The sequence below is a fragment of the Trichechus manatus genome, unplaced genomic scaffold (assembly GCF_000243295.1).
Source record: "Trichechus manatus latirostris isolate Lorelei unplaced genomic scaffold, TriManLat1.0 scaffold00002, whole genome shotgun sequence".
NCBI classification, from domain to species: domain Eukaryota; kingdom Metazoa; phylum Chordata; class Mammalia; order Sirenia; family Trichechidae; genus Trichechus; species Trichechus manatus.
The window spans coordinates 1,069,971-1,087,111 of record NW_004443938.1 but is presented as its reverse complement, the minus strand read 5'-3'; positions in this window follow the sequence as shown (position 1 = coordinate 1,087,111).

The window sequence follows — 17,141 nt, the reverse complement described above, 5'->3', positions numbered from 1 at the left end:
TATCATGATGTTGCTTATTGGTCCAGTTGTGAGGATTTTTGTTTTCTTTATGTTGAGGTGTAATCCATACAGAAGGCTGTGGTCTTTGATCTTCATCAATAAGTGCTTCAAGTCCTCTTCATTTTCAGCAAGCAAGGTTGTGTCATCTGCATATCGCAGGTTGTTAATGAGTCTTCCCCCAATCCTGATGCACAATTCTTCTTCATACAGTCCAGCTTCTCAGATTATTTGCTCAGCATACAGAGTGAACAAGTATGGTGAAAGGTACAACCCTGACGCACACTTTTCCTGACTTTAAACCATGCAGCATCCCCTTGGTCCAAGTACATGTTCCCTATGAGCACAATTAAGTGTTCTGGAATTCCCATTCTTCCCAATGTTATCCATAATTTGTTATGATCCACACAGTCAAATGCCTTTGCATAGTCAATAAAACACAGGTAAACATCTTTCCTGTATTCTCTGCTTTCAGCCAGGATCCACCTGACATCAGCAATGATATCCCTCATCCCACAGCCTCTTCCGAATCTGGCTTAAATTTCTGGCAGTTCCCTATGGATGCACTACTGCAACCACTTTTGAATGATCTTCAGCAAAATTTTACTTGTGTGTGATATTGATGTTGTTCAATAATTTTTGCATTCTATTGGATCACCTTTCTTCAGAATGGGCTCAGATATGGATCTCTTCCAATCAGATGGCCAGGTAGCTGTCTTCCAAATTTCTTGGCATAGAGGAGTGAGCACTTCCAGCACTGCAGTGGTTTGCTGAAGCATCTCAGATGGTATTCCATCCATTCCTGGAGCCTTGTTTTTTGACAGTGCCTTCAGTGCAGCTTGGACTTCTTCCTTCAATACCATCAGTTCTTGATAATATGCTACCTACTGAAGTGGCTGAACATTGACCAATTCTTTGTGGTGCAGTGACTCTGTGTATTCCTTCCATCTTTTGATGCTTCCTGAGTCATTCAATATTTTCCCTGTAGAATCCTTCAGTGTTGCAACTCGAGGCTTAAATTTTTTATTCAGTTCTTTAAGCTTGAGAAATGCTGAGCGTTTTCTTTCCTTTTGGTTTTCTAACTCCAGGTCTTTGCACATTTCATTATAATACTTTACTTTGTCTTCTAAAGCTGCCCTTTGAAATCTTCTGTTCAGCTCTTTTATCATTTCTTCCTTTCACCTTAGCTACTTGATATTGAAGAGCAAGTTTCAGAATCTCTTCTGACATCCATTTTAGCCTTTTCTTTCTTATCTTTTTAATGACCTCTTGCTTTCTTCAAGTACGATGTCCTCAATGTCATTCCACAACTCTTCTGGTCTTAGGTCATTAGTGTTCAATATGTCAAATCTATTTTTGAGATGATCTCTAAATTCAAGTATTTGAAATACTGGTGGCATTCTTCCAGCATCATAGCAACACACAAGCCACCAGAGTATGACAAACTGACAGACACATGGGGTGTTTGATATATACTTACTGAATTGTTGCCTACTTGGATTACAAAATCTCTACCAAGTATGTGTAAAGAGTAAGATATAAAAACAACAGTCGTTACATGGAAATATTGATATGGGTGAAGATATAATAACTTCTTTCCCACAGTTTGTGATGGCAACTCAGCCCCTCGTGTGTGATAGGCAAGATTTTAGCTAAAAAACTTCTTTCCCTTATTTTTTTCTGAATATACCTTGAACAAACTCTTAGGGTTAACATTTACCTGAGGCAATCTTTTTATGGAACTTTATTTTGCTCTCAATTTTCTCCAAGAAGAGGGTCTCTTTTTAGAGTTTACTTGCACTACTCTTCTCCATTCAGAGCAAAAAGATGGTCAATTTAGTTTTCCCTTAATTAAAAATAAAAAAAACATAGTTTCCTTTAAACAAGCATAGCAAATGGGGTGGATTCATTTTGTATCTTTGAAATAAAAATGTTATTTTATTTATTTCACAGTGGAGGACAGATCGGTATGGTTTCACTCAGGAATTTTATTTCCATATTTTCTCATCCATCTGCAATGTATTTAAGTCATCCAGAGCTTACTCACCGCAAATGGAATGTGATTTGACATGCCTCGATACTTCTGTCACAGCATCAGGCAATGGTTCTCTGGGTTTGAAAGTTTCAGTTTTTTAGTGAAAGTTTTGTGGTTTGTTGGTGGTTAGCAAATAGTTGCAAATCACAGAAACATGGCCCTTTCTGGATAATATAGGGCTGTTCAATATTTTTGACAAGATCATTGTATATGCAGCAAGAGAACAGAAGGTAAAAGATGAAGGAAAGCTGCGTTCGGGACATATGGGCCAAAAGAGAGATGTTCTGCGTCAATGCTGGGCCTTTGACATGATGAAGCCATGGTGGAGTCCCACAAGAGAATACACTGTGATATCCAAGACTGGAGGACAAAGAGTCCCTAGTAATACCATGTCAGATGAGGATGACATAAAACCCCATAAGAAGCCAAGGTCACAATGTGGAAATTATCGTTACTGAGTCTTGCATTTCAGAGGGGAAAGGCAATATGGTACTCATACCTGTCCTGTTTGATTTTTTTTGCAATTTTCCTATTCCTGCCAATAGCTTGTTTTGCCATTCAGATGGGTGACTACAATGTTAGCACACAGTGATGCCATTGAGGCTTTCTCTCCACCAGTGCTGGCTACTCCAATTCAAATGGCAACAGCCTCCAGTGGCATCAAGGTCAGAGACCACGGTCCTCATCACAGTCAGTGGCTGTGTCATCGCAATGTCAGTAGGGAGGCTCCCAGATCACATGGAGGTCAGCATGAGCCCCACCCAGACTTCACCCAGAAGCAGAAGAAGCAGAAGAGCCATTCACTCACACCACTACACCAGTAAACTTGGCACCAACGGGCATGAAACCTTTGCATCCAGACACTACCACTGAGTTGATGTTGGCCTGGGTGGACATTGGGTCGTTGGTGTAAGGAGTTCAGTGAGCACTGGTTTCTTGGAGCACACACTGGAGAGAGACAAACTGGCCCCGTCTCCTAAGACCCAGAGGGGATAAGAGTATTTGTATGGAGAATGTAAATTTGCTATTAATACAACTTAAGAAAATCGATGTCCAAGTCATCTGTTGGCACAAAAAGAGTCAGTCTAGAGTGGTGTTTACTCTGTCCTGTAAGGTCACTATGGCAATGGGCTGGGGTGGTTTCCTCTCTGCATGAGGCCTCTTGGGGTGGTCGTGTCCCCGTCACTCCAGGGAAGAGATATGCGAAGCTGGGGTCCTATGTCCACGCACCGCACACTATTAGGACACAGTGTCTCCATTTCCACCATCAGGACCCTGTTCTCTCTCAGGGGCTGTTCGTACTGCTCCTTTGGAAGCCTCTGTGAAAGCGGCCGTCCTTCCGCACAGAATCCTGTTTTCTCATCATCAGTTTCAGAACTGCTTGTGAGCGCCCTTTTTCCCGGTCAGATTTGCTTGCCTCCAATATTAATTGCTTTACTTCGCATCAACTCCTGTCCTCCTGGAATCTTTGCCCTCTTACCACACACCTCACATCGAGGAAAAACGGGCACCAACTACAGTACAGGAAATGAGCGACTGATGGGAGTCGTGGCCAGGGAACTCGAGGCACCATCACAGCCTGGTCTCCAGCCAAGGACGCACAGCCTAGATGGAGAAGAAGGCTGCCAGGCTCACTGTTGGTTAGCCACATGAGAAGTCCCAGAAAAAACTTTAGATCCGATCCCCAGGGTGCTCTGTATCTTCATGAACCACCTCTTTGTGTTGGCAGCTGCAGAGGTTACTATGAAGCTGTTTTAAAAAAACCAAAACCCATTGCCACTGAGTTGATTCTGACTCATAGCGACGCTATAGGACAGAATAGAACTGCCCCATAGGGTTTCCAAGGAGCGGCTGGTGGATTCGAACTGTTGACCTTTTGGTTAGCAGCCGAGCTCTGAACCACTGTGCAATCAGGGCTCCTGTATATATGAAGATACTCTCTGTAATCTATTTTTATATCTATATCAACATAATCTATGTCTATTCAGATACACTGCATATATCTATAGATATTAAGAGGCCCTGGTGGCACAGTGGTTAGGCATTTGGCTGCTAACCAAAAGGTCAGCAGTTCAAATCCACCAGCCACTCCTTGGAAACCCTATGGGGCAGTTCTACTCTGTCCTGTAAGGTTTGCTATGAGTCCGAATCGACTCGATGGCAATGGGTTTTTTATAGATATTGGATATTATCATTATATATTATGTATCTTTATATATCAAATATACCTATATACATAGTCTGTATCTGTATATGTTATCACTCCCCTTTTCTGAAAAACACAGAAAACATTTCATCCGGCTGAACCACGTGAAATGCTGAAAGGATGTGGCTGGGGGGCCTCTCCAGTGCCGACATGTCTGCTCACCACCTGAACCCGATCCTCTAGGCTGTCTGCCCTACAGCGGCTTGCACAGGCCGCTGATTTGATCTTTTTCTCCATTTAGCAGCAAACCATTTGCAAACACCAGTAACAGTGTCTTTTCTTTGAAAACCCCAGGCATCTTCCTCCAGTGACTGACTTATAAAGCCAGTTCTCTTTAACCTAACGAAAAGGAATGTGCTCCCACATTTGAAAAGAATGTCATTAACCGGAATTCCAGAAACAAGTAGGAACGGTTTACACCAGGAATGGTTAAGACGACCAACTACGCAGGGCTCTGGTGGATGAGGCCCACGTTCCTGCTCTGTTGTCTATAAAACGTGAGGGGCCCAGAGCTATGCAGACGCCGTGGCCTACGCGACACCACAATGTATACCCAGAGAATCCCGACGGCCTCCTAAGGACAGACGCTGGGCAGGAGCACAGGCCATGCCATCCTGCTCCTCAGTGCGGGTCTCCTGCCTTGACTTCTCTAACCCATGCAGACAGACAGCAGGATGCAGGGCTGTCCTCAGAAGGTCTTCTGAAACGTGAGATGGTGAGATGACACAGTGTGGGGAGGACAGCCGGCGGGTGTCCTGGGCTGCCCCCCTCATTGCTTGGGTGCCAACTGGGCCACACGTGGGCCTGGTCTACTCACCTGTAAAGTAGAAAACGCCAGCCTCACCAAACTGTTACGAGGATTAAAGGAGATGGCTGGTGGTCACCTAGTTTTACCAACTATAAAATGCTCTTTAGCATGTTGATTCATTGACTTTACACCTGGCCCCTTCCCCTGTCCTCCTAGCCACCCCCGCCACTGTCCTGTCTCCCTGGAGCACTCCAGGAGGTCACCACCCAATTCTGCCTTTGCTCCAGGATGGGCACTCCACACACCTCTCCCAGCACTGCTGGTCTGCGCTCCCATGGTGTCCTTGCCGGGGCCTTAGGCTCGGCTTCTCCTTCCCATTTTGAGATGAAACTTCAGCTCTGAGATGTGACCCCCACCCCCCAGGTGCGCTATGGGTCCACCACCCTCTTCCCCCCAAAGCCATGCCAGCCATCTCTATCCTGGGAAAAGTAGATTTGGAAAGCTGGGCTCAAGAGTTCACTCAGGCAGCCCCAGGAAAGGTCAGACCCTCTCAGTCTGATTAAATCTACAAGCTTTGAATTTGAAAAGAATGCCATTAAATGGGTTTTCCAAAACAAAATTCCATCACTGCTCTCCCTGTGGAGAGGTTTTTGGCAAGTATTTGGAAAATGAGGGTGATGATGATAACAAAACCCATCAAACTAACAAGGTGAATATAATGAGATAATGAAGGGAAATCAAGTTAGAAGTGAAAAATTCTCTGTGAATATATTATTTTTTGATGACTCTAATGAAGACTGAAGAACAGATCCCTTTTGTGATGGTTAAGATTGTGCGTCAGCTTGGCTGGGCCATGATTCTCAGTGTTTATATGTGATCACTCCAATGACTGAATATGCTGTGAGTAGCCAATCAGTTGAAAGAGAGATTCCTTGGGGGTGTGGTCTGCATCTGAATATAAGCACACGTTCTGGCTTTTTGCTGTGCTCTGGATCCTGCTGCTGCTTCCTGTTCGTCTGACCTCCAGTTCTTGGGACGTGAGCTGTCAGCTTATCTGCCGGTCCTGGAATTCATCGATCTTCACAGTCTCTGAGCAGAGTCCTGCTTTACAACCCGCTGATCTTGGGTTCACCAGCCCCTGCGGCTACAGGAATCGGGAGAAGCCTCTATCCTAATCTATGGACTTGGGACATTCCAACCTCTACAATCGCGTGAGCTGTTTCTTTGATATAAATCTCTCTATATACATATATTTATACGCTTTACTGGTTTTGCTTCTCTAGAGAACCCAGCCTAAGACATTTGGTACTGAGAGTGGGATGGTTCTAGAGAAACAAAATTGTAAGGATGAGTTTTCTAAATTGGTTCTCAAGTCTGGTTAGTCTTAAAGATGTTGATGACTCTGCTTCCCGCATTAAAGAGGGCACTGCTAATCCATGGCATGAGGTGGTGATACAAATACACAAAACATCTCCACCAGTAGATCAGGCATTGGTGAAAGACAAGGCTCAGGGTGAACACATGTGTGATATCTTTCTACAAAGTTCTGTCAGAAAGAGAAGTATAAGGAAGTTGGTTGGTTGGTCCTACTTTCGTTAGACAAACTGGTAAAAGAGATGCTCTCAGGGCTTCAGAGTCAAAGATCAAGTGCCACATACATGACCTCAAGGCTTCCACTTGTGCTTTCAAAGAAAGCCTGATTTCTTGTAGTAACAGAGCTGAAATTGCCAAAAACAAAACCCAGAGTCTTATTGTAAGAGTGGCTGAATTACAACGCCAGCTCAATTGCCAGCCTTGAGTGGTGTCTGAAGTTAAAGTGTTTGGATCTGTTTCATAATGCTGATGAAACAAAGATCACACATCACACCCGGTTCAGCAGGACAAGCATCTTGACCAACAATGCCAATCACTGCTCTTTAGCTGGCTGCGCAGAGCCCTCAGCATCATGGGTACCTGATCCAGGAGGGCACCTGAGCTCAGAACTGTCCAGTCCACTGGCCCAGGACCACCGCGGCCCTTGGACGCGCTGTCTGCGCCCCGCACCCCCACTGCCATGTCCAGTGCCTGCAGCAGGTGGACGCTCCGCAAGCAGTAGCTTTGCAGCATTTTGTCCTCAGTTTTCCCTCAGTAAGGCTCTGGAATGGTTGTTAGGTTTTTTTTATGTATTAGATTTTTTTTTTATTTAGATATTATTTGGCTATTACTATTAAATTAGATAATTTAACATTTCTTTTTCTTTAAGTCACATTTGACCTTAACCAGAATCATGACTTACTCTGGAGAAAGTTTATATCAAAATCGAAGCACTATGCAGCAGAAACTAGTATCTATTCTGAAAGCCATGCACGAAACTGGACACCTCCAAACAAGCCGCCGATGTAACTGAACCCACCAACGTTCAACAAGACTCTGAGCCCGTGTGCTCTACAACTGCTTCCTTCAACTACTGCTTAAAACTTCATTTTAACAAAGGGAAATGATGTAATTACTACAAACGGATGAAAATGTTTTCATAACTTGAAATGTTTAGAAAATAAACAAGAGTTATGCTAAACTTCTACTTCTCAAAACTTTGCAGGAAAAAGCGTCGTGTTTGTGGTTAATGAATGAAAATGCTGGTGAGGCCCTGGAGGCTCCAGGACATTCCAGGCACAGGGACAGATGGGGCCATGCTCTTGACAGAAGAGCATCTCCCCCGAGCTGCCCAGATACGGAGGATGACACTGAGCCTTGCCAAGGAGACCCAGGCTGGTTGAGCATCCTAAGAGGCCTGTGATGGGTGGCAGTACACTGCTGAGTCGTCTGGAATCTGGAGTTGTTCTAGGAGCATCCTAGAGACTCACTTCCAGGGGCCTTGGGGCAGGTCTTCAACCAGAATTCCAGAAATGAGTAGGAATTGTCAGTGAGTGCTGTAGGATGGCTGTTTGTCCAGAGGGCACCCAGGACCCCTGCCCCAGCCACAGTGGTTCAGCCATCACCCTACGGCGGGGACAGGACCAAGAGCTAGACTGAGGGGAGGACCGACCCCAGGCAGGGCCACGGCTCACCACATAGACGCCACAGCCCCAAAGGTGAGTTCTCTCCCATTCTCTCCCCCTCGCCCGCTATGCAAAGTCTAAATTACGAAACAAACACTAGTCATTTTTATTGAAGAACATTCTGTTTGAACTTTCCCAATTCGGGCAGAAGGTTCCAGCAGGGAAGGGGCTACCTCCCGAGGAGCAAGCAGGCCCACAGCCCAGCTGGGACACGTCCCTGCTGGCGCTGGAGCTGCCATCATTCCTCCTGCATTAGGCCGCTCCCCTCACCGTCCAGCCGAGACCACAGGCCAGCATCACTCAGCGACAAACAGCTGCAGCTTGCCGTCCAAGGTGGCTGTGGCCAGCTGCAATTGGAAAAAAAAAAATAACACCGCATGGTTCCAATCATTTTTCACTGGTCAAGAATTCTACAGAATTAGCCCAAAGTGCACATTTTCCTTAGTTGTAGCTTTCTAGAACAGAGAACAAAATACATTAACAAATAGTATTGTCTATGTATATAACAAGTGTTATTCTTAAGCTTGATTAATCCAGACCAAATTTCACTGCTATTCTAGTATTTGTGGGTGGCTTGGCTCAGAGGCACCCTGCCTAACACTGCCCACAAGGGCACGTGATGCCCTTTGTAAACATCTGTATCAGCCAACTACGAGGCTGGAGAACAAACCCTTCACTGTGGCTTCTTCCCACAGCTGATCCTGGTAGGGCTTCTGTGGAGGAAGCCTGGACGGTCCCTAACCCGTCACCAATGCCCAAGGGAGGGTCAGCCTGGAAGGTTTAGAACAGAAATCCTAACCCACCCCCTGCTGGGTTCTGGGGAAGCCAGCCCCACAGAGCATGCCTTCTCACATGCTGTCAGCCACACACCAACTGAGGAGTGAGGCTGCATCTGGAGGGTACATTCAAGAGCCTGCTTCTGGACTGAGTGGAATAGCACTCCTCCAAAAAATCCACTTTCACCTGGAACCTGTGAGCATGACGTTATTTGGAGACAGGGTCTTTGCAGGTGTAGTCAAGTGAAGACGAGGGCATACTGGTGAGGGTGAGCCGTAAATCCAACATGACTTGTGCGCAAGAAGAGGAAAACTCTGGGCACAGAGACACACAGGGAAGACAACCATGTGCCAACAGAGGCATAGACTGGAGTGACGCATCTACAGGCCAAGGATCACCAGAAACCCTAGGAGCTGGGAGAGTAGCATGGAACAGCTTCTCAGAGAGTCCTTCTCTCTCAGAAGCTCAGAGAGAGTATGGGACAGCTTCTCCCTCAGAGGTTCCTTCTCTCTCAGAAGCTGGGAGAAAGCATGGAACAGGTCCTCCCTCAGAGATTCCTTCTCTCTCAGAAGCTGGGAGAGAACATGAAACAGGTCCTCCCCTAGAGCATTCAGAGGGAGCAAGCCCCACGACTCCTCGATCTCAGACTTCTGGCCTCCAGAGCTGTGAGAGAGTCCACATCTGATCTTATAAGCCCCCCAGTTTGTGGACTTGGTTACAGCAGCCCAGGACTCTAACACACCTCTCACTTAGTTCTGTCAACAGTGAAGGTGGCAGTTTGTCCTCCCTGTCTGACCTTGTGTCCACCCTCACTCACTTCTGAGCTCAGATGGGAGAGATGAGCACGTGCTGGACTGGCCAAGAGCCTCCAGCAGTGGTCAGAATGGAATGTGGAGAGCAGAGCATGTGCCAAGGCCGAGGCTGCACTGTACCTTCACCAAGTGCAGCCACACAGGATCTGGCCCCGGCAAGCCCTAGCTAGAGCGTTTCATCTTTCACCATGTTCTCAGCAAGCTCCGATGGTGGGGCTGACCAGGTGAGCGCCAGGCTGCCTATGAAGCCTTCTTGGGGTTGTGGTTATCCAGTCAGTGCCAGGTCTAAGAACAGAGAGCTAGATTAACACCCCCCCCCCAAAAAAAATTGCCATCCAGTTGATTTCAACTCATTGGGATCCGTGTGTGTCACAGTAGAACTATGCTCCATATTTCACTGGCTGATTTTTCAGAAGAAGATGACCAGGCCTTTCTTTTGAAGTGACCCTGGGTAGACTCAAACCTCCAACCTCTCAGTTAGCAGCCAAGCACATCAACTGTTTGCACCGGAGCTAGGACAGTTGTTCCAATCCCATTCTTCATTCTGGGCCATAAAGGGGACAAGTGGAATTCATGTGGTCAACGTGGGTCAACCACCACCTCCCACCAAGGGGTCTCAAGCTGGCTGTCGATTTCTTAACTACATGAACACTGGACACGGCTGTGGATTCCAGAGACCCCAACTATCTCCTTCCCCCCAAAGAGTCATGGATTTTGTTTGAAAATATAAAACGTGTTGGGGCCTTTTACATTAGTTTGATTAAAATGTAAATCAATGAAGTTATTTCCACTCTAAAGGTAAAAGAATGGGGTCTACACGGCAATCCCAAGGGGTCTTGGTTCAGCACAAGTGCCCCAGCCCCAGAAACCAAGACATGCACAGAACTCGAGGTGAGGGCTCAGGGTCTGGAATGGCGTTAGCTGACGCAGAGTTCTTCTGCCCACATAGCACATGAGGACACGGTGGAAAGCTAAAGTGTTGACATCACATCCTGTACCCCTGGGTTTGCAGGTTGGGGCCAATTCCTGTCACAGGCACTCGTGGTGCCAAGCTCGGTGACCGGTCTACGTCCACCCATCTCCAGCCACCGAATCCTTGGCTCCCACACGCTTCACTCTGCCTACCACCTCCGGGGTGGGCTCCACATATGCTGCATCCCTCCCAGAAATGCACACCTGATCACCCCAGCTCTTCTGAAAACGCTGTGCTTCTGCTTTTCTAAGTACTACCAGGTTTAAGATACCTAATGTCGTCTTAGGGGGTATACCATCAACCGAACAATAGCTTCCGGAGGAAATAAAGAAATGACTGACAATATTTTACATGGGTTGACACTGAAGACCAAGTGAGTCAAGCATCAGAAACAGAGAAATAACAACAAGATCTCTTTCTGAGTGCTTACGTACGCAGATGATGCCCTCAGTCTGCGATCACACACACATCCCAAAAAATTACTGGAATTTCAATAATAATAAAACTATAATGTTACAAAAACCAAAATGGCATCTGTGATCATATTAAGTCCCATTTCATTAATGATGAACGTGACATGTTGGCCACTAACAATCTCCCGAATCCATGGATGTCACATGAAGCTTCATGAACTTAGGAAGCGGAAAAATCTACGTCAGAATACACCTGCCACACAGAGACGCATCTACAACTTTCAGTTACTTGCCTAGAACTTCTGAAACACCTGTTATAGTTTTAATGTAGTGATTATGAACACAGGCTTTGGGGTCACATCTTGGCTCTGCTGTTATGATCTGGGCAAGTCCCTCAAATTCACATTCCCTCCGTTTTCCCATCTGCAAACTGGCGTAATAGTATTACCTGTCTAGGAGTTGTAAGGATCAAATTAGTGAATACAGGTAAAGAACCCATCACAGCACCAGGCACACAGAAAGCACTCTACAAATGCTACAAATTATTACAGAATCAAATAGATGACAGATAACTAGGCAGATAGATAAAAAGAAGGAAATCTATGGGGTAAACTATATAATTTTAGACTGAGCAGACAGCTTACATAATCTTAAGAGCAGTAAACTATATTTATAGTACCTGTTTTGGCCTGGGCAAGCACGCTGATCTGGAGGGAGAACCTAACTCTTATTTCTCAGACAAGGCTAAACAAAAATCTGATTTCATTTAGAGCAAAACTGCACTTATCTACAAGTCGCGAAGTAATCTCACACTCGTGGACACGCGTCCAACCTATTTCAAAATGCATCTTTGACTGTATCAGAGACAATAATATTGAACCACACACATTCTGGATAAAGAAAAATGAGGCTTATCCGCTCTCAATAACTCAGTCTGCAAAACACTGCTACAAATCTCTTACTAGTGACATCTTGGAACATTAATAGCTCTTGCTCAGAACAGATCTTGAAGCAACAGGAAAGGAGTTTCGGGTATCTGCAGCACTTGTGTTTTCAAATCCTTGAACAACTGAAGAAAAGGGAAAAGCAACAAAGTCCAGTGGATAAACATCTTAGCTCTTATTCACAGGCCCTTAGTTGGAATTTGGCTGAGAATATAATCTCTCAATGTCCAGCCTTCATTAACGTAATCAGAACACACACTATATGTTCCCAGGTGTCTACCTGCACTAGTTGATCTCAAAGGGAGTAGCAGTTCCTTGATAGCTAAGAGACAAACATGAACAACAGAGGTGTTGATTGCCAGCCGGGCTCGACACACTCTTCTTGAGCTCTGTGGGAAATGGAGCTACACAGGAAGACTGTGGATGAGCCACTTTAGGTGACACAGTGCAACACAGAATGATGAAAAGGAAGTCTCCCCCTCTCTCAGTAGAAATGTCATGGTTCTGAAGCAGCAGGAGTGAGAAGGGGCTGTGGGCCTTCAGAGAAGTACATCACTAACTCTTCTGGTTGCCGAGGACAGGAACCCAACCTGAACTAGCGAAGCAGACAAGCACTGCATTAAGGTGTTGTTAGGTGCTGTCCGGTCGGTTCCGACTCATCGCGATCCCGTGTACAACAGAAGGAAACACTGCCCGGTCCTGTGCCATCCTCACAATCGTTGCTGTGTTTGAGCCCATTGTTGCAGCCACTGCGTCACTCCATCTCATCGAGGGTCTTCTTCTTTTTCTCTGACCCTCTACTTCACCAAGCAAGATGTCCTTCGCCAGGGACTAGTCTCTCCTGATAACACATCCAAAGTATGTGAGACATAGTCTCACCATCCTTGCTTCTAAGAAGCACTCTGGCTGTACTTCTTCCAAGACAGATTTGTTCATTCTTCTGGCAGTCCACGGTATACTCAATATTCTTTGCCAGCACCATAATTCAAAGGCATCAATTCTTCTAGTTTTCCTTATTCATTGTCCAGTTTTTTCATGCACATGAGGCGATTGAAAATATCATGGTTTGGGTCAGGAGCACCTTAGTCCTCAAGGTGACATCTTTGCTTTTCAACAGTTTAAAGAGGTCTTTTGCAGCAGATTTGCTCAATGCAATGCATAGTTACCGCAGTGTCTAAAGGACAAAAATGGATTTTGGAACCCATCAGGAAAACCAAAGCAAAGACTCAAATGTCACCCAGATGCTTTTCTCATCACCTATGTCTGTTCTTTGGTGTGTTTTCCTTATTCTTTTTCTTTGGAAACCCTGGAATTTCCAATTCTCTGGTCCACAGGGCCAGACAAAAACAAACAAAAACCAAACGCTGGTGGCACTTCCTCTACCAGGTTTCAGCTTCAGCCCCGCCTCTCTCAAGTCTCAGTTTCAAACTCTGGCCCATGGTGGCCCGGTGTGGCAGGTGGAAGCTCCCAGAAAAGCAGGAAGATCGGTTATCTGTAAGACATCTCTCACCAGACGCCTCTCCTACATGTAAATGAATCCTTGAGCGCAGACCATCTTTTCAAAAAATTAGAGACATCATCACATTTAGGCTGAGGAGTAGTCAGGAATAAATCTGTATTTCAGTCGTGATTAATATTTTGGAGTTTTAAGGACAATTGATGAAAATGCCATAAAAGAAGCTTAGTCTAATTCACTTCAGACTCGGACTGGAAGACATTCCTGCTGCTGAACCCTTTCCTCCCAAAGACGGTGGCTCTCTCTGCTGTGATGGAAGTCCCCGATCTTTACCTCTACCAGCGGGAGTCAATGGAAAGTCCCAGAAGCAGCAGTCCGATGAAATGGTGGAGGATGGAGACCTCACGTCCACAGCCCTAGTGCCTTGGACGAAGCCTGCTCAACAGCACTGCATGCCACAGGGCAGGCATAGAAGAGAAGATGCCTGGAGAAGGCAGTGGGAGCCAGGAGGGAAATCCAGTCCCTGTTCCGGCACTGCAGACGTGGATTCCGGCCTCATTAAAGCGCTGGCTCGCGGTCCTTGTGTGATGAACAGCAGCTCCTAGCAGATTCGCTGGCTCGGGCAGTCATTTACCTTCATGCCTGAGAGGCAGCCAGGATGTGCCTATTCCAGGCTTCAGGAGATCGCAGAGGCAGGTGAGGGAAAAGGTCTGAGATTTCTTCACAAAGGAGTGACTGTTCAGCCTCATCCATCAAAAGACGAAATCTAGAAGTGAAAAAGAGACTTCCCGCAGGTGAAATCTGAAGATCACATTCATTGCTACTGTTCTCATCCTACTGCTCAGAATAGGATAGCGAGCAGCAAAAGAAAGGAGAAAATCATTCATTTCAGAATCATTTGAGTTCCTTTTCTTGTGCATGTACGGTAGAATGTATTGGTTTTGATCTTTTCTAGTCTGTCGTGAAACCCCTGATCCTATGATATTCTGAGTTTTATTCATTTTGTTGGTAACAAATAACCAAAAGGAGTTCACAGTGAGAGAGGTCGGAATAACAGGCTTAGAGGCTTGGCGGGCTTGTGACTAAGCTACGCGACCTTGGGTGAGTCACCCCGCCTCCCCGTCATTCAGTTTCATCATCTGTCAAACGGGGACAGTAACGGTAATTACTTTCCATAGAGTTTTATGTGGATTAATGCATATAATGGGCATGATACATACACATAGTTAAATTCCTGAAAGAGTAGCTATTTTTATGTCGTTATTGTTGTTAGGTGCCATCGAGTCAGCTCTGACTTACGGCGACCCTACATACCACAGGACGAAACACTGGCCGGTCCTGTGCCATCCTCATGATCATTGTTATGCTTGAGCCCACTGTTGCAGCTCCTGTGTCAGTCCGTCTCGTTGAGGGTCTTCCTCTTATTCACTGACCCTCTGCTTTACCAAGCCTGATGTCCTTCTCCAGGGACTGATCCCTCCTGATAACGTGTCCAAAGTATGTGAGATGCAGTCTCACCATGCTTGCTTCTAAGGAGCATTCTGGCTGTACTTCTTCCAAGACAGATTTGTTCACTCTTTTGGCAGCCCATGGTGTATTCCATATTCTTCACCAACATCACAATTCGAAGGCGTCAATTCTTCTTCCGTCTTCCTTATTCATCGTCCAGCTTTCCCATGCATATGATATGACTGAAAACACCATGGCTTGGGTCAGGTGCACCTTTGTCTTCAAGGTGACATCTTTGCTTTTCAACACTTTAAAGAAGTTGTTTGCAGCAGATTTGCTCAATGCAATGCGTCTTTTGATTTCCTGACTGCTGCTTCCATGGGTGTTGATTGTGGACCCAAGTAAAATGAAATCCTTGACAACTTCAATCTTTTGTCTGTTTATCGTGACGTCGTTATTGGTCCAGCTGTGAGGATTTTTTATGTTAGGCTTTAATCTTCCCTGTTGCCCATCTTTTGCTGAAACTGCTTTTATAAAATGATTTGGATTCAAAGCTTGAGGGAAATCAACAGAGTAACACTTTTTGTTCCTGAAGATAAATTTTTATACCTACATTTTTCTTTTCCTCATTTCTCTTAATGAAATCTTCGTAAATTTTCCCTGGGCTATGCAAATGGTTAATGTGTTTGGCTGCTAACCAAAAGGCTGGCAGTTCAAGTTCACTCAGAAGTACCTCGAAAGAAAGGCCTGGTGATCTACTTCCAAAAAATTAGCGCTTGAAAACCCTACGGAGCACAGTTCTACCCTGACACACACGGGGTCGTTGCGAGTCAGGACTGACTCAGTAGCAATTGGTACTAGTAACTTCTATACATAAATGATCACTTTAGTAAAGTCATAATTTTAGAAATAAAGGGAATCTGAGAAAACAATCTGGTTCACCGTTCCGGGTGTTCTGTTGGTTTGTTTGTCCTGACGCTAACACTGATGCGGGAACATTACATTAATTTGCTAAAAGTCACAGAGCAGGTAAGGAGCAGAGCTCGACTACAGGCTGGGGATACTGACTGCTAGTCCTTGTTTTTATCCTCTGTGCATTGCAACTCCTTGAAGTTAGTACCGACTAAAAAGCACTTTTCCCTACGTGGAAAGCTTTAACGTCGTCTCAAGCGTACTTTTCTCTGGCAGAAGCAATAGTTACACAGATTGAGTTTAGAGTAAAAGCCTAAAGCCAGTTTCCATTAGAAAATGCCAGTTCATGGACCATCGTTCTAGAGAGAGGCTTGAGGATGCACCTCCACTGCCCGTCCGGGTTCCCAAGCCAGTCCAGCCGCTATGCTTTATTCTGCACAGTTTCAGAACAGAAAACCCACGGTGTACACTGCACACATCTCACACTTAGCCCATCTCACGTAGTGGCATCTTTCACACACGACCAGAACGGGCAGCCTCCCTTTCATGATTACTTAGAATTGAAGACCAACAGGCCATTGGTTAGATTCCACCCAGATCAATAATACCGGGACCCTGGGGATGGGCCTGGGCATCCTGGCTTCCAAACGCTCACCAGATAATTCCAACGGGTAGACAAAGCAGCGTTCCCTGTCCCCTGCCCCCAGATTTAAATTCTATAATTTCATTACCTCTCAAAGACTCTAATCCAGGATAAATATTTCCAGTTTAAGTTTGCCGCAGCCCAACATGTGGAAAAGTTTTGTGGTAGTTGTTTTGGCTACGTCCCCACAAGCTGTTCCAGTAACTCAACTTCACAAAATATCCTAACGCTACTTTTTACTTTGTGTGCGCGGGCGGCCTCACAGGCCTCTGGGCCTGGGTCTGATTGGGATGGGGGCATGAAGGTCACCTGGGAGGATGGCTCTGCGATGCATCAGAGTCCAGCCCACAGCCCAGCAAGTGCTAACTCTGGGATGGCTGAGTCGCACTGTATTCACAATGAGCTTGTAAATAGGGCCGCAGAGTCCTTGTCCCCATGGAGGATTCTGGGGCTAACTTCTTGAGCAGAGAAGTCTCAGGTCATGTGCCCTGGAGGCTGGATGTCCTGGGGGCTGGGTGTCCTGGGGGCCGGGTGTCCTGGGGGCCGGGTGTCCTGGGGGCCGGGTGTCCTGGAGCATGGGTGTCCTGGGGGCCAGGTGTCCTGGGGGCTGAGTGTCCTGGGGGCCGGGTGTCCTGGGGGCCGGGGGCCCTGGAGGCCGGGTGTCCTGGAGGCCGGGTGCCCTGGGGGCCGGGTGTCCTGGGGGCCGGGTGTCCTGGGGGCCGGGTGTCCTGGGGGCCG